This window comes from Oryctolagus cuniculus, unplaced genomic scaffold (genome assembly GCF_964237555.1).
Source record: "Oryctolagus cuniculus unplaced genomic scaffold, mOryCun1.1 SCAFFOLD_69, whole genome shotgun sequence".
NCBI classification, from domain to species: Eukaryota; Metazoa; Chordata; class Mammalia; order Lagomorpha; family Leporidae; genus Oryctolagus; species Oryctolagus cuniculus.
Window position 1 is genome coordinate 443,265 of NW_027208355.1, and position 25,590 is coordinate 468,854.

The following is a 25,590-nucleotide window of genomic DNA, read 5'->3' on the forward strand; positions in this document are numbered from 1 at the left end:
ATTGCACGATGGGAAACAGCAGGTGATGGATCAATTGGACACCTACCATCCACATGGAAGGCCTGGATGAGTTTCTCACTCCTGCTTTTGGCCTGGCTCAGCCCTAGTATTTATGGACATTAAGGGAATAAATCATAGTTGGATGATATTTCTGTATCTGTTCTGTCCCTCCCCATATACATATACATATACATATACATATACATATACATATACACACACACATATATATACACATATCTGCATTTTAGATAAATGTTTTAAAAAGCATTTAGTTATGTCAATCTTTTCTTTCTATTGTTTTTCATGTTTCTTTTATCATTTTCTAATCCTTGCTGTTAATTGTTTGCTAAATTTGTTGACTGTTCTTTTTGCTCCTTCCTATAGTGGTAATGCTCAGTTGTCTATTCAAAGTCTTTCTTTTTTATGCAGACTCTCATTGCCTTGGACTTCCTATTCAGGAAAGTTTGGGCTGAATCCCATAAGTTATGGGACAGTGTGTTTCCTTTTTTCCCTCCTGTCACATAACATTCCCACTTAAAACTTATTGGTCAGAGCAGGTTTCACAGTGTCCCACCTCCATACAGAGATCAGAAAGTATCCCACATATCTGGAATAAATGAAAGATAGAAAACTGTGGCCAGCAATTCTAGTGACCACCATGCTGCATATAAAAACTCCTGCCCTGAATAGTGGAAGGAATGCAGGAGCCAGATGGTAAAGAGGCACATGAGTGGGCCCAGAGTTTAGAGTGATTCCTAGTTAACGCATGGGGCAAAAATCAGGGAAACACTGAGAGCCTTTCTCACTTGGACCAGGACCCAAACAGGTCCTGTTCTTGGCAAACAAACCAGTTGTGTTAGAAGATGGGAGTATGTGTAGCTTTTCAACAGGGTTGTTGAGGCTGTATGGCACCTGTGTTTCCAGAGAGCTCCAGTTAATGGGTAGAACAGTCACAAAGCAGTATTTCTCTGGCTCTGTATTCAATTCTTTTAATAGCTCTGGGAGCCCATAATAGACATGGTGTTTCTGGTGTGTTCTGAAGGTGTCCTGCTTGATTTTTTCCTGGTGTCAGCCATTGGACCCCAGGCACTCTGTCTTTGTACGTTTCTTGTTATTGCAGATGTCAAAAGCACAGCTCTGCCGGCATGTGCTCCAAGGCCCTCTGGGCTGCAGAGCTGCGGTTCTACCTTGCAGTTGTCTGTGGTGAGAGTGCCACCTCTGTCCTTGCAAAATCTTCCAATGCTCTAGGTGTCCTGCTGCCCTGACAAGAGGATTGGGCAGGCATCCTGGCAGAGATGCTGGCATGCCTGGCACTTTGGTCACTTCCCACGCTGACTACTGCTGGTCTTCTTTACTCACTCAAGATCCTAGGTCTTTGGGGCTGGCACAACAGCATGGCAGGTAGAGCTGCCACCTGCAGTGCCAGCATCCCATGTGGGTGCCAGTTTGAGTGTCAGCTCCTCCACTTCTGATCCAGCTCTCTGCTACAGGCTGTCAAAGTAGTAGAGGATGGGCCAAGTCCTAGCGGTCCTGTGCCTGTGTGGAAGACTTTGAAGAAGGTCCTGGATCCTGGCCATCTGGGGGAGAGAACCAGCAGATGGAAGAACTCTCTCTGTCTCTCTGCCTCTGCCTCTCTGTAACTCTGCTGTTCAAATAAATAAATAACTATTTGTTAAAAAAAATTCTAAGTCTTCTTTTGACTTCCTCCCAACCACAGGCCTTTGTACATGTGGCCCCTACAATAACTTTGTCACCATTGCCCTTTCTAAAATTAATCATCTCTTGCTAAGAACAATGGCTGGAGCGAGGTCAACCTGAAACCAGGAGCCAGGAGCTTCTTCTAGGTCTCCCACACAGGTACAGGAGCACAAGTGCTTGGGCCATCTTCTACTGCTTTTTTCAGGCCATAGCAGAGAGATGGGCTTGAAGAGGAGCAGCCAGAACTAGAACTAGTGCCCATATGGATGTTGGCACTGCAGGCAATGGACTAATCTAGTGCACCATAGTGCTGACCCAACATTTACTTTTACATCTTATTTTTTCAGTTGTAATGATTGGACTATTGCTGAATAAGTTCCTTTATATCTGATGGAAACCCTACTATGGCTCCTATATTATAATGCTGAATACTACTTATAGTAAAATACTATAATTTATATCATAATGTGTGCATTCCTTTTAACTTATTTTCATTTACTACTATCACCTATATACATTATCAGTATTCTCCTATAGGCTGATCATCATACTATGAGCATCACATTACCTTGATTTGCTTTTTCACTGTTACATAATCAACTTCATTATAAATTTTATGAACTCCTGGCAACTTTCCTGTTCATAGGTTCTCAGAACACTCTTTTGCCACCATATTCAATTCCCTTTTCAGGTGATATATTTTTGCCATTTTTGGAGCTCCAGGTGATTTTAAAATTGTTTAATTTTGAATTTCAAAAATATAACTCTAGATATAGTACATTTACTTTATCATTATCATTGGAATTGGCATGAAATTCATTTATGTTTATTTGAAAATTGTTAAATTTTTCATTATTGTGTAACTGAAATGGACTACTTGTCTCTAAAATCCATTATATATGTGTACATAATATACAGTACTGGCTGGCACCACGGCTCACTAGGCTAATCCTCTGCCTTGTGGCACCGGCACACCAGGTTCTAAATCCAGTCAGGGTGCCAGATTCTGTCCCGGTTGCCCTTCTTCCAGGCCAGCTCTCTGCTGTGGCCAGGGAGTGCAGTGGAGGATGGCCCAAGTGCTTGGGCCCTGCACCCCATGGGAGACCAGGATAAGTACCTGGCTCCTGCCATCAGATCAGCGCAGTGCGCTGGCCGCGGTGGCCATTGGAGGGTGAACCAATGGCAAAGGAAGACCTTTCACTCTGTCTCTCTCTCTCACTGTCCACTCTGCCTGTCAAAAAATAAAAAATATATACAGTACTATATATAATATATATACATAGTCACTTTATTATGGTTCTTATCAAATGACAGTTTTACTCACTGTAGTCACAATTTAAGAATTTCACATCCCTGAACACAACATTTTCTCCTCTGTAAATTACCAAAATGCATATTAGTGATAAAAATTTAAGTACTTTTAATATAAAGTGAATACATCAAGGGTGAGCATTTGACCTGTAGTTAAAATGTTCATGTTCAAATTTGAAGAAAATGTGTTGAATTCCTGGCTCTGTCTCCTGACTCCAACTTTCTATCAATAAAGACCTGGGATATACTAGTTATGGCTCAAGTAATTGAGTTCCTGCCATCATGTGGGAAACATAGATTGAGCTCCCAATTATTTTTGTTGATTCTTGTTCTGCCCCCAACATTTTGCAGGCATCAGGTATTTAGGGGAGTTTATCAGTGGATGAGTGCTCTCTCTCTCCCTCTCTCTCCCTCTCTCTCTCTCTCTCTCTCTCTCTCTGTGTGTGTGTGTGTCTACATTTTTGTCACTCTGTTTCAGGATATTTTAGGAAATGCAAAGAGATAATACCTCAAAATATAGCATTTTTGATCCCACCTAACTCTTGATGGCCTAAGTAATTTCATTTATCTTAATGTAGAGATTTTTGTATTTCTCTAATTTTTAATAAATTTAATTTTCACAGTAAGCACTCTATAGCAATTTTTAAGAAAGTTATTATAATATTGCATATGAAAAAATGCAGCCTGGATTTTCAATATTCTGAAATAATATGAAGAATAAAATGAGAGAAATATGTATGAATATGTTTATATAAACATGTGTTCTTTTTCCCACAAATTCATGCAGTGTACAAATACATATTGAAAACCCACACTGTGTAAGACATTATTGTACTAGGCTCTGCAAATAAAACAAATTTTCTGTTATTATTTGGATTAGAGTCTAGTGGAGAGGAAATTAAAATATAATTACAACTCTGAATTTAGATGGATTTAGTAAGATAACAATTTAATGATCACATAATAAAATTCAATCCACACTGGGTCAAGGGAACATTTTCCTGAAGATAACATGAGTAGACTGAGACATAAAGGATTAAAACATAGCAGTTAAGAAAAGAATGAAGAATATTCCAACCAGTGTATACCACATGCTGAAGCTCAGCTGAAATTTACTTGTAGCCAAGATGAAGTAAAAATTGTTCTTTAACTCCTTACATGAGACAATCAGACACTAAAGAGAAAACCAGCATTTATCACCGATTTTCATAATAAAGGGCCTGAGGCAAAGAACACAATATATGAAAGATAAAAGAAAAATAAACTCTCAAATTCTGCAGCTCCTAACAGAGAGATTCCATGCCCTGTCACAGGGAGAGGGAACTGAGGTGGAGTGTACAGACTCTCTGTATTGATGTGATAAAGCTGGGTATTCTGGAACATCATGTCAGTGAGCTATCATAGGGAAATCTGGAGAGGAACAGAGTAATGAGAACGAACACTGGAGACATTTGGATGGCCTTGTTTGATGTTTAGTGGAGTCATAAACAGTGCATGCCCACTAGAAAAAAAAAATGAAGACTGTGGGTGTGACATCTATAAAGATTAGAGGAAATTCTTCCTTGTGCCCATAGAGAGCTGAGATTAAACATCCATTCTCAGCAGCCAGACTGAAAAACTCCCAAGTCATGGGACAATGATTAGAGTAATGAGAAAAGGTTTTTCCTTAGGACTAGGAATTTAGACATAGGCTGAGCGTGGTTCTGCTCCACCCAACAAATCATGAAAGCAAGACTAGAAAAGATCAAACTGTATTTAAGGTGCTTAACTGATCAAAAAGTAAATCTCAAAAATGATAAGTAGAAGTGTGGAAGATATTTTTTTAAAACTAACTTAACACTCATAAAGATAATTACAGTGTCAGAAATCGTCACTGTACTGGATAGGCATTAATGTAAATTATATATCACAAAAATGCATAAGTTTGAGACTGTGACGATCTTTGATAAAACTTCAAGTGAATACAGATAGCCCGCCAAATGGAGACATAGGAAAGTTCTGAAGGAAAAAATGGCAACTTTTCCTAGACTTAAAGTATATTATGTTTTTATTGTATCACATATAATGTAGTATAGTTACTTCCAGATGGACTCTAATGAATTAAAATCATATACTATCATAGGTAAAACAGCTGTATCATAGCAAAACAAAGAGTTGTAGTTAATAATTCCTTCTGAATTAGATATAAACTAAATCATAAAATAATTTATTAATCTAAATAAGGCAGAATCGAATAATAAACTATGAAATTACACCAGTTTGATTTCAGATAAGCTGAACTACAATAATATGTAAGTACCACACTAACACTTAAAAACTGAAAAGTGAAGAACATGAGCCTTACCAAGGTTAATTTCATAGCCATACTCCCATAAGCAATTAAAAATTTATTTCAAAATTATTTCCAACTAAAGACACTAGAAAAAGAGGAGCGACTTAAAGTCTCAGCACCAAGTAGAGAGTGAAAATAAGTATCTGCTGTGATCTGAACATACCATTTAAATGCTGAAGAAGATATAATAATTCTAAATATTTATGCATCTAATAAAGTCAAATGCATGCTATAAAGTAAGATAGTTTAAAAAATTAGAAATATCATTTGAGATTCTAGTACTTCTCATTCAGCAAATGACAGAACAAGAAGAAATGCAGTAAGAATATCCAATTCAAAACACTACTCTCAAGTAACCATAGAACACTTACCAAAGTGGATGTCACAGAGCATAAAACATACACTAATAAAAGGATAAAATCAAATGATATGTTTTGCTCTATGAATACAAACCAGTCAAATCAGAAAGAAATAACACAAACAGGAATCAGGAAAATATTCAAATACTTGGAAAGTAAGTAGCACACATTGCAATAAACCTGAGTCCAAGAGCAAGTAGACAGAAAGTATTTAACTGAATTGAATACAACATAAGAGAACTTGTTTAATGTAGCTATCAGGGCACATTAATGAAAAGTTTTAGTGTTAAATGTCTGTAGAAAGGGGTTCAGAAGCTTTTTTAAAGAAAAAAACACAATGAAAAATTTTGAAGCCCGTGATATTAGTCTGAAATCAATGAACTTGATTTCCAACTAAAGACACTAGAAAAAGAGGAGCAACTTAAAGTCTCAGCACCAAGTAGAGAGTGAAAACAAGTATCTGCTGTGATCTGAACATACCATTTAAATGCCAAAACATAATCATGGATGGTGTTATTGCCTGATAAAGCTGTAAGGTGCTCAGGCAGGATCAGAGGCTTATAAAACAGACACAGTGAGAATCTTTACCCTTTATCCACTTGAGGATTCTGGGAAAAGCCATCTAGGAACCAGGAAGCAGGCACCCAAGAGGCCCTCAACCCTGTCAGGGCTGCATCCTGAGACTCTTACTTTAAGATCTGTGGTGATTTCTTTGGTTTATAAGCTGCAAAGGCTATGATAACTTCCTAGAGCCATCCCAATCAACTACAGCAACCACGATACAATCAGTAAACTTTAGCCCCAGGAGCTGCAACACCTCCCACAGGGACCCCAAGGCACCTCTGGCCTTAACCACCTCAACCCTGGCACAGCTCCCCGAGCTCTGTTCCAGGAGCAGGGTCACCAGTACCACTGAGAAGAACAAAGCCAGCCCCACAGGGAAAGAGGTGGAGCCTGGGGCTGGAGTCACTCCTGGGTAAAGGGACCTGTGGCTGTGAGGTCCAGGTGGCTCCCTGAAAGACCATGTCCACCAAGGCCAGCGAGTACACCTCTGGTGTACTTCTTGTTGCTATCAGAAGATTGCCCACGTGTGATCGCCTCCTGAACCTTGCTGGCTGTGAGGCCTCAGCCTCATGCATAACTCAGCTCACCCCTTGGCTGCCTAGAATTAATCTCAGCACCAAGCATGACCCACAGCACTGCACGGTGCAGGACATGGCAGCGAGCATGGCCTCGAGGTCATGAAGGTCAAAAAGCTGCACCACTGACCCTGAGCCAAGCAACCTAAATGTGCTTGTCTCTCTCAACACCTGCACACCAGCCTGCTTTCATGACCAACTTCATTGTGACAGAAGAAAAACTTCAGTAAAACTGAGGAAAAAATGGGAAAAGCCACTGTAACAAAACCATGTGTGGAAATAGTGAAGGTGATAAACATCTATCCACTCAGGTTGATCAAGAAAAAGTGAAAATGCACAAATTATTAATGATGAAATAATGTGATATTAGTACAAATTCTTGAGATATTAATACAGATTTTCATGAAGAATCATGCTAACATAAATAAAATAGACAAGTTCCTTGAAAGATAAACTCAGTCAAGAAGAAATTCACCACCTGTATTAACTAATATCTATAAAGCAAAATACAGTCAGAGTTACAAATCTTCCTAGAAAGCATCACCTGGCCCAGATACCTACACTGATGCATTCTTCCAAGTGTTTTAGAAGGAAATAAAAAATATAATTCTACATGCTTTTCAAAAGATGAGGAGGAATACATCTGAACTAATCCTATAATGAAAATATTATCCTGAAAAACAAACACAGTGATTGAAAAAATCAACTTTCCTCATGAGCAATAATGTAAAAGTCCAACCAAATTTTGAAATAATCAAGATATTCTCATATGGGTGAATGTATGAATGAACTGTGTTGTATCATACAAAAATAGTTTGTTGCTAAAAGGAAATGAGCTAACAAATCATGAAAACACACAGAGGAATCTTTGGTGTATTACCAAGTAAAAGAAGTTGACGCGAACAATTATACATGCTCATCACTATGTGGCATTTCAGAATGGCACAATTATGAATCTAGTAAAAAGATTAGTTGTTGACAGGATTGTAGAGGGAAGAAATGGGTGACTAGGCAGATAAGATTTTAGAGTAATGAAATGCTGCATAATAAAATGATGGACACACATTATTCTAACTTTGCATGAATTCATAAAGTTTTCAATACAAAATCCTAGTGTCAATTATGGATTTGAGGTGTTAATGATGTATCAAATGTAATCATAACAACTATACTACACTGGTCAGGTTCATATTAATAAGAGGAGTGACTATGCCACTGTGGCAGCAGATATTTTTGGAAAATCTCTGTACCTTCCTCTTAATTTTAATATGAACCTAAGATATCGCTAAAGATAAAATGTGTTAAAAATTTGGGACATCAGTCTCTCTCGGCTCGCCTCGTGCGTGGCTGGGCGTGCCGCACTCTCCTAAAGGTGGACCTCAAACTCCAGCAGCTTGACGTCTTGGCCAGCCTCCATGGCCAGGTTCCGGGACTGCTGGACTGGGACATGAGGAACAAGGCCTTTCTGGCCTTCACCACATCGCACCTGCCTGTGGCCGAGCAGAACCTTGCCAGGTACAGGCTTCAAATAGTCGAACCACCAAGGTTACCTTTGGAGAAGAAGCCCCATGCTGACAGAGATGGTCCAGAGGTTGAGCCCAACCTGTGGATGTGGGTGAACCCCAACATCGTGTACCCACCGGGAAAACTGGAAGCCCAAGGGGCTAGCGAGAAGGAGGAACCGGCAGGCGTGGTCCCTCGCCTTCAGCTGCCCTGCCATCAGGAAGATGCCTGCTCCCCAGAGGCTGCGGGGCCAGCGCACTGTCGCCTTCCTCCCCGAGCAGTCTCCGTCACCAAAGCACTTTTCGTCTTCCCCCAGCAGCTGGGAGCTCATGGAAGAGGAGGAGGCCGAGGACCAGGATGACAGCTCCTGTGTGGCTCTCCTGTCCCCTCACAAAAGGGCCCCCCTCCAGAGCCGGAGGCTTCAGCAAGCCAGCAGCCAGGAGGGGAGGCTCTGGCCCTGGCCCCTCTCAATTACTTCCACCTAATTGCCCTGGCATTAAGAAACAGTTCCCCCCGTGGCCTCAACATGCAGCAGATCTACAGTTTCACTCGACAACACTTTCCGTTTTTCCGAATGGCTCCGGAAGGCTGGAAGAACACCATCCGCCACAACCTGTGTTTCCGAGACAGCTTTGAGAAAGTGCCGGTCAGTATGCAGGTCGCGGCCATCACCCCATCCCGCTCCTGCTTCTGGAAGTTGACTGAGGAGGGACGCCACCGCTTTGCCGAGGAGGCCTGCGCCGTGGCTGTCACCCAGCTGGAAAGTATCCAGCAGTGCATGAGCCAACCAGATATGATGCTCTTCCTCTTTGACCTTTGATGCCCCAAAGCGAGTCCCCTGCCTTATTAGTTGCCCCCAGCAGCCTTGTGTGGATATGTGTGTGTGGTCTCTGAAGATGGGGTGAAGGGCAGAGGTGCAGTTCCAGCTTGGGGTGGGGAGCAGCCGACGTGTGCTACCGAGGCAGTGGGGCAGCTGCTGGTGTGCAGACCCAGATGCCACGCTTGTCTCAGAGGAGGAGAGTCCTCGCCCTTCGCCAGACCTGAGCGAGTGCTCATTTTCTGGATTTTGAAGATAATCATGGGAGATGCTGGCTTGTGGCAGGCAGCCCTGGGAGCACCACCTACTCGTTCAGCTAACATTGTTAAGCTGCTACTTAACGAACTCATAGGGCTGCAGGGCCCTGGGACAGTTTCTGCTCTGCACTGTGGTAGCTGAGACAGGGGTAAGGGCAGGTGCCATGGCAGCAGAGGGGGGCAGTTTTAGGGAGAGGCTACCTTTGTTTGGAAGTTTTGATCAATAAAGGATAATATGAAGAAAAAAATTTAGGACATCAAATTCAATCAATAAGCTACTAAACAAATGGGATATATTCCAGGAATGCAGGGCTTGTTTAACACTAACACAATGATTAGATTTATTATGGTATTAATAATATGAAAGAGAAAAACTGCAGGGTTACTGTTATTTCACTCCTATTGGGGATGCCGGACACCCTGGTGCAAGACTCTCTCTCAGTATAGAAATAAAGGGCTGAGTCCAAGAGTGTGCAAAGCACAAGTGGATTTATTGCATAGAAAGGAGTACAGACTCCTGAGAGAGAGGAGGGGCTCAAAGCTGGGAGTCCATTACCAGAGGAGTGAGCCTGTTTTTGAGTTTTCAGTTTTAGCCTTTACCACTATCCATGGGATGCTTTTTTTTTGTGGGGGACATGCAGAGGTTCCTGTTTTAGGACTGCACCCTCTACTTGGGTCTACATTTGGCTGGACCATTGGCCTGTATTCCAAAGGGCAGAACATCTTTGGCCCACATTGTGACATATGGTTGCTAGGCAGGGGGTCTTTGTTTAAGGTTCTGAACACACGAGCTTTTTGGTGAAAAAATTTTCTGTGGCTAACGTAGGTGGGACTTGGCTCATGTGAGCCATCAATATTAAATACCTCATCCTGTTTCATGGCCTGAACATGCAGGTGAGTGCCTGTGAGATGGGATAACTTCAGTCAGAGTAAAGGTAGGTCTCAAGATGGAATCTGAGTTCCTGTCACTGGTTTCTGCCCTTCCCAAGGCCTGAGGCAGCTTTCCTAGTCTATCCATGGCTGGGTAGGGGTGTCCAGTCCCTATAACTCCTCAGTGGATAGAGGCCTTTGACAAACTTAATCTTTCCTGACTTCACAAATCTCAGGAAACTTAAAATACAAGAGGACTTCATCAGCATAAGAAAGAGCATGGATAACAAACTCCAGAAAACAATTAATGACAGAAATTAAAATACTTTACCTTTAATATCAGAAACAAGATAATAATTTGTTTTCACTACTGTTATTCAGCGTTGTAGTTAAGATTCTAGTCAGTATGCTGAGGCAATAAAAATAAATAAAAGCAATCAAGTTGAAAGGAAGAAGTGAGGATCTCTATTCACAACAATGACCACATAGTAGGAGTGCAAATTCTCCATCTTCAAATTCTCACTTGTAGGCCAGCTTTAGGCTTTAGTAATAAAGTTTTATTGGAACACAGATATGCTCATTAATTTACTTATCTATGGATGCTTTAATACTAAAGTGATAAAAAAGTTGTCACAAAAATTGTATTGTTACAAATCAGAAACATTTACTATCATTAGTAAGACAGTAGTTTAAGAGAGGAAACAACTGACAACCTTTGCTCTATACAAAAATTCTGATGCATAAGCCAAAATTGTAATGAGCAACAAATGAGTTTAGTAAAACTAGAAGATAAAAAAATCAATACAGAAAAATAAAATACATTTCTATATACCAGCAATAGTAATCAAAATTTTAGAATCACCACTATTTCATTTAAAATATAAAATATATATCTGATGAAATATTGACAGATCTACAAAAACAACTTAATATTCATATGAAATTAAATATTTCTAAGTGGAAAGAGACATTTTACTCAAAAAAAAATCAGGATTTATCTTAACATTACCTTATAGACTCAACAAAATCTCAATCCCCTTCCCAGCAAGCAATCTGATTATTTTTTAAAATAACATGCTGATATCAGCTCATGGGAAAGTAACTCTGAAAAAAATAATAAAATTGGAGAGATGACTACAAGAATTATGAATTTATACTAATCTAAAGTGTGACAGAAAAATGGAACACAAAAGAAGATCCATAAAAGATTGAAACACAGTGAACAGGTTTTCTACAGAGTCACAATTGCAATGCAGGGGAGAAAGTATAGTCTTTTCAATTATTGTGCTGGCACAATATGATATTAATTTCCAAAAGAAATTTCCACTAACAAAAATGGAAAAAATTCATGACATATCTAACTGCAGTATGAAAACTATAATACTTGCAGGAAAAAATCATAGAAGATTTTTGTGAGTTTAAATTAAGTGAAGATTTCCTAGATATGACAAAAAATATAATCTATAATTGAACAAAAAGGATAAATTACCCTAGCATGTAGGCTCTTTGTGATTTTTACTTTTATTTCCCTGATGACTAGTGATCCTGAATTTTTGTTCATGTCTGTTGGCCATTTTTATTTCTTCCTTTGAAAAATGCTTGTTCATGCAATTTGTCCATTTGTTAACTAGAGTGTGTTTTGTTGTTAAATTTCTTGAGCTCCTTATGTATTCTGGATATTAATCCTTTATTGGATGCATATTTTGCAAATATTTTCTCCCATTCTGTTGATTACCTCTTCATTTTGTTATTTCATTTTTTGCACAGCAACTTCTTGCATGATGTAATTTCATCTGCTTCTGGGATCTTACCCTAGAATTGTTTGCCTAGGCTGATGTGTTATAGACTTTCCTCTATGTTTTTCTCTAGTAATGTGATGTTTTGGGTATCAGGTTTAGATGCTTGATCCATTGCGAGTTGGATCAAACTGGTTTCAAACTTCAGCATGTGAAAATCCAACTTTCCAAATACCATTGTAGAAGAGGCTGAATTCATTTTTAAAGTACTTTCTTATTTATTTATTTAAAAGGCAGAGATGCAGAGAGAAAAAGAGAGGGAGACAGAGAGAGAGACATACACACAGCGAGAGAGACAGAGAGAGATCTACTAATTCTCTCCCCAAATTGTTTGGCTGCAACTGCCAGGGCTGGGACAGATCAAAGCCAGGAGCCTGGAGGCTCTTCTGGCTCTTCCACATGGGTGCAAGGGCCTAATGTGCATTAGCACAAAGGTGATTGGAAGTGAAACAGCTGGGGCTTGAATCGGCATCCATATAGGATGCATAAACTGCAAGTGAAGGCTTAACCTTCTATGCCACACACAGTGCCAGCCCTGAAGAGACTGAATTCTACCAAAATTTAAAGGAAGGACCAATCCCCACTCTTATTCAAAACAATTGAAAGGGATAGAATCAATCCAAACCCATTCTTTGAGACCAGCATTACCTTAATTACAAAAGCAGAGAGATGCAATAAAAAAGAACTATACGCCAATATCCCTAGTGGATCCTGATGCAAAAATTCTCAATAAAATAGTATCAAATAGAGTCCAGCAATACATCAACAAGATTATCTACCCAAGGTAGAATTTATTGCAGGGATGCAGATTTACATATGTAAATCAATAAATGTGTTATTTAAAATCAACAAAATGAAAGATAAAGCCATATGATTATCTCAATAGATGCAGATAAACATTTGACAAAATATGACATCCTTTCATGATAAAAATCTTTAAAAATTGGGTATAGAAGAAACACACCTTGACACAATCAAAGCAATATATGACTAAACCACAGGCAGCATCATATTGAATGGGGAAAAGCTGGGAGAAATTCCACTAAATCTGGAGCTAATGACAACCATTTTCACCATTATTTTCAATATACTTCTGGAAGTTTTAGTCAGAGACATTAGGCAAGAAAAAAATCAAAGTGATAAGGAGGAAGTACAATAATCCCTGTTTGCAGTTGATATAATTCTTCATATAGAGAAACCGAAAGACTATTAGAAGGGCTGGCAGTGTGGTGTAGCAGGTAAAGCCACAACCCAAAGTGCTGGCATCCCAGATGGGCTCTGACTCGAGTCTTGGCTGTTCCACTTCCAATCCAGCTCTCTACTATTGCCTGGAAAAGCAGTAGAAGACAGCCCAAGTCCTTGGGCCCCTGTACCCATATGGGAGGCCTGGAAGAAACTCTGGCTCCTGGCTTCAGATCAGCACAGCTCTGGCTGTTGTGGCCATTTGGAGAGTCAACCAGCAGATGGAAGACCTCTCTCTGTCTCTCCCTCTCATTATTTATAAATCTACATCCCAAATAAATAAACACAGTCTTAAAAAAAAGAAAAAAGAAATAAAAGACACAAAAATTGGGAAAATCTCACATGTTCATAGATTGGAAAAATTAATATCAAAATATCATACTACCCCAAGTAATTGATAGATCCAAAGCAATCCCAATCAAGACACCAAGGACATTCTTCACAATTATAAAAAACATGATCCTAAAATTCATATGGAAAAATAGAAGACCCCAAATGCTTAAAGCAATCTTAAATAAAAATGAAGCTTGAGGCATCACAATACCAGATTTCAAGGCATACTAGAGGGCTGTTATTATTAAAACAGCCTGGTCTGGAACAAAAAAAGACATGTTGACCAATGAGACAGAAGAGAAACCCCAGAAATGAACTCATATATTGGCAACCAACTAATATTTGACAAGGGAAATAAAATCACTCCCTAGACAGAAAGATATTTTGAAAAATGAAAGAGGAAGCTATTTTGGAGAAGAATTTTGTGTTCAGAACAATACTACTGACAGGTTACATAAAATGACATTGAAGAAATGACCTCTAGTTTTATAGAAATAAGTGTTAACTTGGAGAGAACAAGCTTTGACAGGATCCTGGGATTGGAAATTACTGGAGTAAAGGGAGGTGATATTTAAGGCAGTGAGTAAAGGTATTACTGCTGAGTGACATAGTCATACATGATCAAATTTTCCTTCATCTGTGTTTTCTAATCCTTAAATAATAATTATGAATTATATTTGCAACAGTTCGCAGTTTTTAAACTGTGAAATGAATATGTAGCACTAAAAGGCAGACCAAGGCACTAAATGATACATTTCTAAAGTTAGAGAAAAAAAGGACCTCTTGACAATTCCCATATATGTAGTATGTGTACTAGTTATCATTTTGTTTAGACTTCTAATACCACAGAAAGATTGAAAAATCTCAAAGGCTTGGTACACATCATATAATTCTATACTAGTCAAAGATAAAAGTTCTTAATCATAACAAATTTTGAATTGTTTATAAAATAAGAGGAAAATGTAAAAAGTAACCTATTTTGTAATTAGAGTTTTGAAATTTTATTTCAACTCCCTCTTGAAAAATGCTGTGTTGCACACATTGTTGTCTTTGAAATGGGTAATGGCATGCATGCATGGTATTCTGAACAGGAAGATTCACTTCATTAATAATCCCTGTGGGCCAAATCCAGCTCCTCGCTGTTTTTATAAATAAATTTTTGTTGGAATATAACCACATCTATTTACTTATAGCCTATACATATTTTAGGCAACAACAGAGATATTATGGTACATAAAGCATAAGGTATTTACTTTCTGGCTCTTTACAAAAAGGTTTGCCAGAACTAGGCTTAGAAGATCAAAGACCCTTTGATATGTTTTAAAAGGTTTTATCCATCATTCAGAAATGTTACAGAGTATGGAACATTGTACACAATCCCTCAACAATAGTCACAATAATTTGAGTGTCTATCATTTGAGCATTAATGTGCTGGGAGCCAAACCCAAAAATCTCATGATTAGTCACTTTTTACAAACAGATCAGAAAGCCAGAGTAGCATGGGGCTTTTCTTTGTACATCAATAGATATCTCAAATATTAACTAAATTTATTAAGATGTGTCATCAAACCAAAGGCTTTAAATATATGGTAATGGTGTAATAATCAGTATACTGTAGATCTATCCTCATTTTGAAAATGAATGCATTATACATTATTTTATTGATTGGCTATTAGACTACCTACAACTTAATGATTTTGCAGTATCCTTAATGTTCTTAGTTACACATGTAATATATGTATGAAATATTTTAAGCAATGTAGGCCTTTTTATATTACATATATTGTCCCATTATGTTATATATAATACATTATAAATGGCTTTAACATAGATGTGAATATTAATGCATAATATTTCTTATTTTCTTTAGGATCAAATTCGAGGGAAATAGTTACAAGGTAGAAAGGATGATATATTTCAAATTTGAGCATATCTTACTAATGCACCCATTTAATTTACCAACAGTGTATGAGAATAAACTTCTTCATGTTTGTCAACCCAGTTATTGTTTTTCAATAAAGCATGATCATTATGACCAATATCATTATCAATATGAAACAATGATAACTGATTAATAATTAATTTTGGTCATCTGTATGTTTTTATTAAAGTTTATTTGTTTATTTGAAAGATACAGAGAGAGAGAGGGAGAGACAGAGAGAGAGAGCTTCCACCCACTTTTTCACTCCTCTGATGGCTGCACTGGTTAGAGCTGGGCCTGGCTGAAGCCAGGAGCCAAGATCTCCTTCAGAATGAGTGGCTGCCACATGGGTGGCAGGGGCCCAATCACTGGAATCATCTTTTATTGTTTTCCTTAGCCATTATCAAGGAGCTGAATCAGCAGTGGAGTAGTGGGGGGCAGGGGATATGGCATAGGAGGTTATGTCTCCACCTGCAGGACAGGCATCTCATATGGGCACCAGTTCAATTCCTGGCTGCTTCACTTCCCATCCAGTTCTCTGCTGATGACCAGAAAAGGCAATGAAAGATGGCCCATGTGCTTGGGCCCCTGCATACACTTGGGAGACCCAGAGGAAGATCTTAGATCCTAGCTTGGGATCATCCCAATTCTGACCATTGTGGCCATTTGGGGAATGAACCAGTGGACAAAAGACCTCTCTCTGTATCTCTGGCTCTTAAATAAATAAATACATCTTGGCCGGTGTCGCGGCTCACTAGGCTAATCCTCCACCTTGCGGCGCTGGCACACCGGGTTCTAGTCCCAGTTGGGGCACGGATTCTGTACCAGTTGCCTCTCTTCCAGGCCAGCTCTCTGCCGTGGCCAGGGAGTGCAGTGGAGGATGGCCCAAGTCCTTGGGCCCTGCACCCCATGGGAGACTAGGAGAAGCACCTGGCTCCTGGCTTCGGATCAGCGCCGTGCACTGGCTGCCGTGCGCTGGCCGTGGCAGCCATTGGAGGGTGAACCAACAGCAAAAGGAAGACCTTTCTCTCTGTCTCTCTCTCTCACTGTCCACTCTGCCTGTCAAAAAAATAAATAAATAAAATAAATAAATCTTAAAAATATGTAGAAAAAAGAACTGGGGCAGCCAAGATACAAACTGGCACCCATATGCATTGCAGATATCATAGATGGTGGCTTTGCTATGACACTAAGTTGACCTCTCCTTTATGTTTGTATTTTTAACAATTTAAACCTCTTTAAATTGTGAACTTCATAGTACAAACTACAAATGTCTTTAGATGTTTTCACATGTTTGTTCTGGCTTAACTTGCAGCTTGCATGTAGCAAATTTTAATTCTTAAAACTTGAGAGCCATAATGAAATAGATCTGCTATGACCTTTTTTATGAAATGAATTTTTCATTCCATAAACTCGACATTTTTCAGGATTTTTACAACTGTTGTTAACCTGTTTATATTTTCATAGTATGAAATCATTGGTGTTCAATATTTGCTTTTCTTGAGTTGAAACCTAAATATTTGGAGAAAGAAAATTTATTATGGCAAATTAGGTACAGTTTTTATGCTTGAGATATTTATGTGTGTTATGTGTATTCTAAATTGTACAGCTTCATGCCTCCTGCTTTTGAAGCAGTGTATGGTGAGCACTTGAGAGAGACTATTAAGTGTTTGAATGTGTATTTTAATATAAATATGTAACTTCCATTTCACTCCATGTAGCTAAGTGATAATTCACATGTGTGGTTATCCTATTAATGGTGGGCTTTATAATTCTTTGAACCATTTATAAATAATAAATTTGTACTTCTCCATATTACTAATGCTTACTTCTCTTATAGTTACTCCTGTTTTGTAAACACCAAACACATAAACTAACTGTTTTCTTGTTGCTTTAATTTTACATTCTTATGTAACATTTGATGCATACAAAAGAGTACAGTTGATATGTTGAGATATAAAGCACAAGTTAGCACTCTGAACCCATCACTTGAGATCAGCACTGTATTTGCTTTGGCCAACTGCTTGTTCTCTTATTATATATAATATGTATATACATATATAAAATATAATTCATGTATATAAATTTATGTGTGTAAATATATGTGTATAAATAAAATATACCATATATATGCATATAAGTATATTTATGTAATATATATAAAAACCTCATTGCATTGGGAAAAAATTTCTTAACTGACATTGATTTTCTGTTTATTTCTATTTTACTAAGCTGGCATGGAAAGGGATCTCAGTATTTATCCATTCCTTCCTTTATTGGCCCTTACCAGGAGCGATGTATTTGTAAAGCAAAAGCTGAATTCTCACCTGCAAACATAAAATGAAGCATGAAAGGAATCTTTTCTGTAATGGAAACAAGTCTGGGAGACATCTGCTGGAAAGGAATGAAAAGCACAAGTGAGTTCCATCTCTTACAGAATCCAGTGGGTTTTACCACTTGAAATGCTCAGTTTTCATGAACTTACAATGTCAGCAGCAAACAAATGAGAACATCAGCCACAACACCCATTTTATACTATATCAATTTGTGCGGGATGGAAATTTCAAAGTGTATTTTTGTCAAAACAAAGTTGCTACCAAAATTGTTCTTAAATATCTAAAAAGGAAACCATCTAAAATCTTGAATTGTGTGTTTAAAATAAATATTTGGGTGAATTTTTACAATCTGCATTTCAGTTACTCTGGGTAAGTATAATAAATCCCTGTAATTCCATAGCACATGGTTTCAGATCAACACAAAACCAGAAAATTAAACAGCCATGTACACATCAGTAAATCCATTCAAGAAAATGGCCAGGCATGGAGCAGGGAGACACCAGGACCCTGTCTTGCAACACAGACTTTGGCACATAGGAAAATCTGTAGGCAGGGTCTGGCAAGATGAGGCATCCCCCAGCTGCAGGGACCTGCTGGGAGGCCCAGATACCATGGCAGACCTGAGAGTTGTTGGATCTAATCTCAGAGCCTGGACCACACTGCTGACCTTGGTGCCTCAGCTCCAGCCTCTGAGGTGGCTGGCCCACAAGGTGGCTGACAGTCCAGGGCGTGTCCTGTGTTCCCCAGGCCAACCCACCTCCCAAAGCCAATGCACCACTGAAGCCCAACCCTGCATTGGGCTTCACTTTGATGTGGCCAAGAGGAGAGGGCCTCTGTGCACCCAGTACCACCCAGAATATGAAAATCTCAGAGCCACTTTGCAGAACCACCTCTAATCATGGCTTTGCTGCCAAGATCCACAGGCAGTGGCCAGAAACCACAAACCTGACCAGAGGCACAAATGCCCTCTGACTCAAGCCCTGGAGCTGGGTAGAGGGCAAGGAGAGGAACCTCTGAGTGCTGCTGGCCACGCTGCCCAAGCTGCCCATGCTACAGTGGAACTGGGCAGGCAGCCCCTGGGTGCCGTGACTACATGAGAGGTGGGGAAGAAGCAGTGGTGCTGCATCCTGCTGGTTATGAGCTGGACACGGCCACGGGGCAGCTGAAGGAGCCACTGGTCAGAGAGCTCTGCAATACCTGGTGAGAGTTCCAGAACCAGAGCACCTGGCCCCTCTTCCAGGCTGATAATGGTGGTGAGTGCACCAGGCTCTGGAGGCTGAGGGCTGCCAGTCTGAGTGTGGCAATGCCAGCAGCAGGGCTTTTGAGTGTCCTTCCCTCCATCAGCCAAGGACTCAAGGAGAAAGCATTCACACTCATGCGTGTTGTCCTATTTTCCTTTTCCCTGCCCCAAGCAGAGGTGCGGGTTGCTCTCTTCACTTCTCAAGCTAGGGATCACCCCCTTCTGGGGGCCCCTCACCACCCAGGGTGTAATGTGCCTCATGACCATCAACATATCACTGAATGGTTTTCTTATGGAAAAGCTGCAGGAGCCCAAGGAGAAGCAGACAGACTTTCTTTTAAGGATTTCAAAAGGTAAATTTGGTTTGTCATGTTCTTGCAGTAGCTGATCATCTTCCTATATCTTGGTTGAAAGAAATATCAGAGTTGGCATTAACTGAAAAATGCAAATATTTTTAAACTAAAAGATCAGTATGCTTCAGGGATAGCTGTTTTATTGATTTCATGTTAACCATAGTAAAATATATCTTCTTTTAAACACAAAAAAATCAAAAGCCTTTCAATGATGGCATGCCATCATTTGCTAGCACATCCTAATCTCAGAAATATATGAAAAGTTCACATCTTAGACTGGAAAATGTTAATTTGTATTGAAATGTCATGAAACTTTGAATAATAAGAATGATGTAATATTTATGGGGATTTTAAGCTTGAGTGTTTGAAAGTGGAATGTTTTTGCTTGTTCTGAGTTTGGCTATGACTCTGGTTTTAATTATCCATGTGCTATTGTTTGCTGGAGTTTATATGTAATTCTTTCATTAATATATTTCAACAAACCATGCTTTTTTCTCCCAAACTTTTCGCTACTCATTGTTTCCATTAGTTTCATTCCTATTCTTTATGATCCATTTTTTTTTCACTGATCCAGTTTTACTCTGTAGGTCATATTTCCCCCACTTTTATACTCTCAATCACTATGCTAGTTGCGGTAACAATTTTCCATCCCTTTTGTGTGTTGTCACAGTAATTCTTAAATAGTATTTCTCTCTCCTGATTTCTAAAAAAATTAACTGTCTTCTCTGTTTAAATATTTTTAATCATTTATGTTATACAAAGGTTAAAATTCCTTAAAATGCCATGAGGTTTTTTATTTTCTAATTTTATATTTGATCTATTTCATTGTTATTTCAGGAACTGTGAAGGGAGTGCATGGCAATTTTTTTCAAATTATTATTTTCTGGGATTTTGTCTTAGCTCCGGTGTCTTATTGACTCACTTTTCTTGACCACATGTGTATCTTCTCCTTAGTTATCAAAGATAGCAATAGCCTTGATCTCTTTTTAAGCAAGAAAAGAAAAGCATTAAAAGACAGAGCATGTAGTTCACTTGGTCAGATGACCACCTGTGGTTTGTCTTGGTCTTTGTGTACAATTCTGTTTGCTCATTAATTTCTTCATCTTCCCAGAACTCAGCAAAAGAGTGATTCCATAACCATGTTCCTGTATTGATTGGGACTCAGAGTAAGGAAGAAGAGAAGTGGAGGGGTTCAAGAAGCTAATGTTAAATGCTGTGTAGGTAAAAGATGCTGGGAAGTTCTCTAACCAAGCAGATTATTCCATATGTAAGGCTATAGGGATTGTAAGTAACTGTAGAATACTTTGCACAATATATCAAGTTCTGTACTATCATAATCAGTATAAGATGTAAAAGCACTTATTTTCTGTGTGTCTGTATGTAAATAAATTCTGATAGATTAATTAACATTCATATATTTTATAGAATTACTTCATCAATTTATTTTAAAGAAGCATCATTTTCAGGGCCAGCACTGTGGCTCAGTGGGTTGACACACTGGCCTGGAGCACCGGCATCCCATGTGTGCACTGGTTCTAGTCCCAGCTGCTCTTCTTCCAGTCTGGCTCTCTGCTGTGGCCTGGGATGGCAGTGGAGGATGGCTCAAGTCCTTGGGCCCCTGTACCCATGTGGGAGACCTGGAGGAGGCTCCTGGCTCCTGGCTTTGGATTGGCATAGCACCAGCCATTGCAGTCATGTAGGGAGTGAGCCAGTGGATGGAAGACCTCTTTCTCTCTGTCTCTACCTCTGTGGCTCTGTCTTTCAAATAAACAGAATAAATCTTAAAAAAAAGAAACATCATTTTCACTTGTATGGAAAGGGGAATAACTGTTGTACAGTGAAAAGGAAATTCATTCATCAATGAAACATAAAAATATTCAGAAATCATTTACTGGAATATTGTATGTTGTTATGTGTTTGATTATAGATGACACAAATACACCGTCTATATTCTGTTTTGCTTAAAATTTCTGCATGTGTGACTTTATTTTTTCCTTATAACCCCAATTATTTTGGTATCATAAGATGGAAAATGTGTTCTATATTGGCCAGGACATGCTTAGTTTTCCAGTTCTAAATATTCAATGTTATAAATAACTTTAGAAATAAATATATTTATTTACTATACTAATGCCTTTCCAAAAATTTTGTAAACCTCTATCTTCTTTTGTATATACTGATAATACCTCTGCTACGCTACTGGAATTTACAGCTGTGTGTAATGCTGAAGAATTGAAACTGTCTTGTTCATGGCTTACAGGACTAAGCATGGCAACTTTACTGGAAGCAAAGTATATACCCTACATACATTATATGACTCTTGCAAAAGCATGTATTGATATGGAAAAGTCAAGTAAGTGTGAATTATGATGCTTTCTTAGGTGAAAAGAAGTCAATAAATGCTAATGATTTAACAGTCACAGACATTTAGAATTAGAGGGATCTTAGAATACAGCAATTAATTTTTATGAGAACATTTATGCATTTATTTTTGATATAAGGTCAAAATATTTTATTGAGTATAAAGTTAGTGGTGAGAAAATTTAGACTATTTTCATAAATGTAGAAATTTCATATTAGGCTTCTTAATGTCAATTTGCATTTTAAAGCTTATCACCTAGTATATTTCTGTTATTATTCAATACTAACAATAATACCTAGTGTTTATTCTATGTGCTAAATAACATACTTGGTCTCCTGTGCCCAGAAGAAGCTGCTGGCTCCTAGCTTCAGACAGGCCCAGCTCTGTCCATTGAAGCTATTTGGTGAATGAACCAGTAGATAGAGTCAGTTTGTCTGTCTGTCTGTCTGTCTCTCTCTCATGATAATAATAATAAAATTAAAAAGTTGTATTCTATCTATTTGAATAGCAGAATGATAGGGAGGGAGGAAGGAAGAGAGAGAAATTGATCATCCATCATCCATCCATCCTCAAATGTCTGCAACAGATAGGCTGGGCCAGGCTGAAACCAGGAGCCAGAAACTCAATGATCTGGGTCACCCATGGGGTGACAGGAGCCAAAGTATTAAGTCATTTTCCACTGCTTCCCCAGTCACATTAGCAGGGAGCTGGAATAGAAGTGGAGCAGCTGGGAGTTGGAGGTAGTGGCTTACCACACTGTACCACAGCACTGATCTCATTTTCCTTAGAGATTTATTTAGTTGAAAGGAGGCTGGCAGAGAGAGGGAGAGACAGAGTGAGAACTAACAGATTCTTAATCATTTCCAGGGTTCAATGTAAAGAAAATGATTTGCAGTTTGGAGCTGACATTGTGGCTCAACATGTTCAGCCACTGCTTGTGATGCCAGCACCACATATACACGCCAATTAATTTGGTTATTTACTTGGCAGTAGGAAATATCTGTATATTTGGAAATTTTTGAATGGTATTAATTCATTTGGTTTTTATATCATATTTTAGGTCTTATAATGTTTTAAGTGATGATATTTTAAAGGCTTTTTCTGTGTTCTATCAATAAGGTTAACAGTTTGATTTTTCAGTGACCACAGTATTACCATTTAGGCAGCATATTAGGCAAGACATCTCAACAGAATAATTTCCCAATGAACTATACTATATTAGGATATTTTTAAATTTAAAAAATAGTATTTCTTGCAGATCTCATAGATAAGTTATAATCAATATTGAAGATATTTACACTGCTTTATCACTTTGATTTAACTATTTGACAAACTAAATGATAATAATTGTATACTATTACAGCTTTTTGAGTTCACTGACTCTTATCTTGTTTAGACTAGGTCATATTCAAAGTGAAGGTTCTCTCCTCCCTTCAGAGAAAGGTACCTCCTTCTTTGAAGACCTGTTCTTTCCACTGGGATCTCACTCACAGAGATCTTTCATTTAGGGTTTTTTTTTTTTTTTCGCCAGAGTGTCTTGGCTTTCCATGCCTGAAATACTCTCATGGGCTTTTCAGCTGGATCGGAATGCCTTTAGGGCTGATTCTGAGGCCAGAGTGCTGTTTAGGACATCCACCATTCTATGAGTCTGCTGAGTATCTCGCTTCCCATGTTGGATCACTCTCCCCTTTATTTATTCTATCAGTTAGTATTAGCAGGTACTAGACTTGTTTATGTGCTCCCTTTGACTCTTAGTCCTTTCATTATGATCAATTGTGAACTGAAATTGATCACTTGGACTGGTGAGATGGCATTGGTACATGCCACCTTGATGGGATTGAATTGGAGTCCCCTGGTATGTTTCTAACTCTACCATTTGGGGCAAGTCAGCTTGAGCATGTCCCAAATTGTACATCTCTTCCCTCTCTTATTCCCACTCTTATGTTTAACAGGGATCACATTTCAGTTAAATTTCAACACTTAAGAATAACTGTGTATTAATTGCAGAATTAAACCAGTCATATTAAGTAGAAAAGAAAAAAAAACTACTAAGAGGGATAATGTATTAAGTTGTTCATTAACAGTCAGGGCTATGCTGATCAAGTTACCATTTCTCATAGTGTCCATTTCACTTCAACAGGTTTCCTTTTTGGTGTTCAGTCAGTTGTCACCGATCAGGGAGAACATATGGTATTTGTCCCTTTGGGACTGGCTTATTTCACTCAGCATGATGTGTTCCAGATTCCTCCATTTTGTTGCAAATGACTGGATTTCATTGTTTCTTACTGCGGTATAGTATTCTAAAGAGTACATATCCCATAATTTCTTTATCCAGTCTACCGTTGATGGGCATTTAGGTTGGTTCCAGGTCTTGGCTATTGTGAATTGAGCTGCAATAAACATTAGGGTGCAGACCGCATTTTTGTTTGCCAATTTAAATTCCTTTGGGTAAATTCCAAGGAGTGGGATGGCTGGGTCGAACGGTAGGGTTATATTCAGGTTTCTGAGGAATCTCCAGACTGAACTTCCATAGTGGCTTGACCAGTTTGCATTCCCACCAACAGTGGGTTAGTGTCCCTTTTTCCCCACATCTGCGCCAGCATCTGTTGTTGGTAGATTTCTGCATGTGAGCCATTCTAACCGGGGTGAGACTGATTAACAATACTGGGAAAGTGACAGAGGGAGAAGACAGCCACCCACAGCCCAGGAATGAGGACTTGCAACAAATCAACCTTACTGACACCTTGATCTTGGACTTCTATTCTCCAAAATTGTGGAAAAATAAATTTTTGTTGTTTAAATCACCCAGTCTGTGGTACTTCATTTCTGCAGGAATGTTTTTCCTCTTAAATTTTTATTAATATAAAGAGAACAGATTTCATGTATTTTACAGGTACGATTCTAAGAAGATAAGTATACATTTCTCTCTCCTCCTTTCCCTCCCTCAATCCCTCTCCTTCCTCTCTTTTTTCTTTACTTTTGCAGACATAATTTCAATCCACTCTACAATCACAGGCTTAATTCAACACTAGCCATCATATTGAATAAGTAAAAGTAAGAAGAACATAGAACCAGAAGAACATAATACCAGAAATGTATCTGCTCTCTATAATATCCTGAAGCATATCTTCTAAGAACTGTATCTGGGGATGAATCATGGTGGTACCAATACAATTGTGAAGAAAACCCCATCAAACCAATGACTACCAAAAGGTGGTTGAGAAGACTGACAAAGGCAAAACCATGGCAAGGTTTTATTGGGATGTTTGAAGCATTTTAATTGTTGAGGGCCAAAGAGCAATAGTATCTGGTCATTATGAGAGGTTTTAGATAAATCTAAACTTTTCCAAAAAATCTCCAAGGGAAACTGTCCAGATATCCTCCACCAGGTCAACATCTTGACTAAGTCCATTTGTTGAACAGGGTAAGTTTGCAAATTTCAAAGGAAAATTCTTAGGGATCCATCTCCAAATCCTCATTTGTCTGCTCCTGACTTACTTTTGTTTCCAAACCTTTAAAAATATTTATTTATTTGAAAGGCAGGGTTACATAGAGAAAGGGAGAGACTTGGAGAGACCGGGAGAGACTGGGAGAGAAAGAGAGAGAAAGAAGAGAGAGAGAAAAAAACCATCCACTGGCTCACTCTCCAAATAGCTGCAGCAGCTGGGATTGGGTGAGGACAGGGCCAGGAGCCTGGAACTCTATCTGGGTTTCCCTT

At 38.8% G+C, this 25,590-nt stretch overlaps 1 long non-coding RNA gene and 1 pseudogene across 4 annotated transcripts in view; both read left to right on the plus strand.

Annotated features, from left to right (window-relative positions):
- The window catches only part of LOC103346818 (uncharacterized), a 69,774-nt gene extending 45,098 nt beyond the window's left edge, over positions 1-24,676 (plus strand). For 2 of the 4 annotated variants that reach the window (XR_011386109.1, XR_011386111.1), the window contains exons 2-3: positions 17,872-19,510; positions 20,622-24,676. This is a non-coding gene — a long non-coding RNA (uncharacterized lncRNA). Of the gene's footprint in view, positions 1-10,207; positions 10,314-10,881; positions 19,511-20,621 lie in introns of those variants that run through there. The other 2 variants (XR_011386110.1, XR_011386108.1) reach the window with 2 other exon arrangements.
- LOC138848322 (forkhead box protein R1 pseudogene) lies at positions 2,907-9,664 on the plus strand (annotated as a pseudogene).
- Positions 24,677-25,590: the final 914 nt, after the last annotated feature.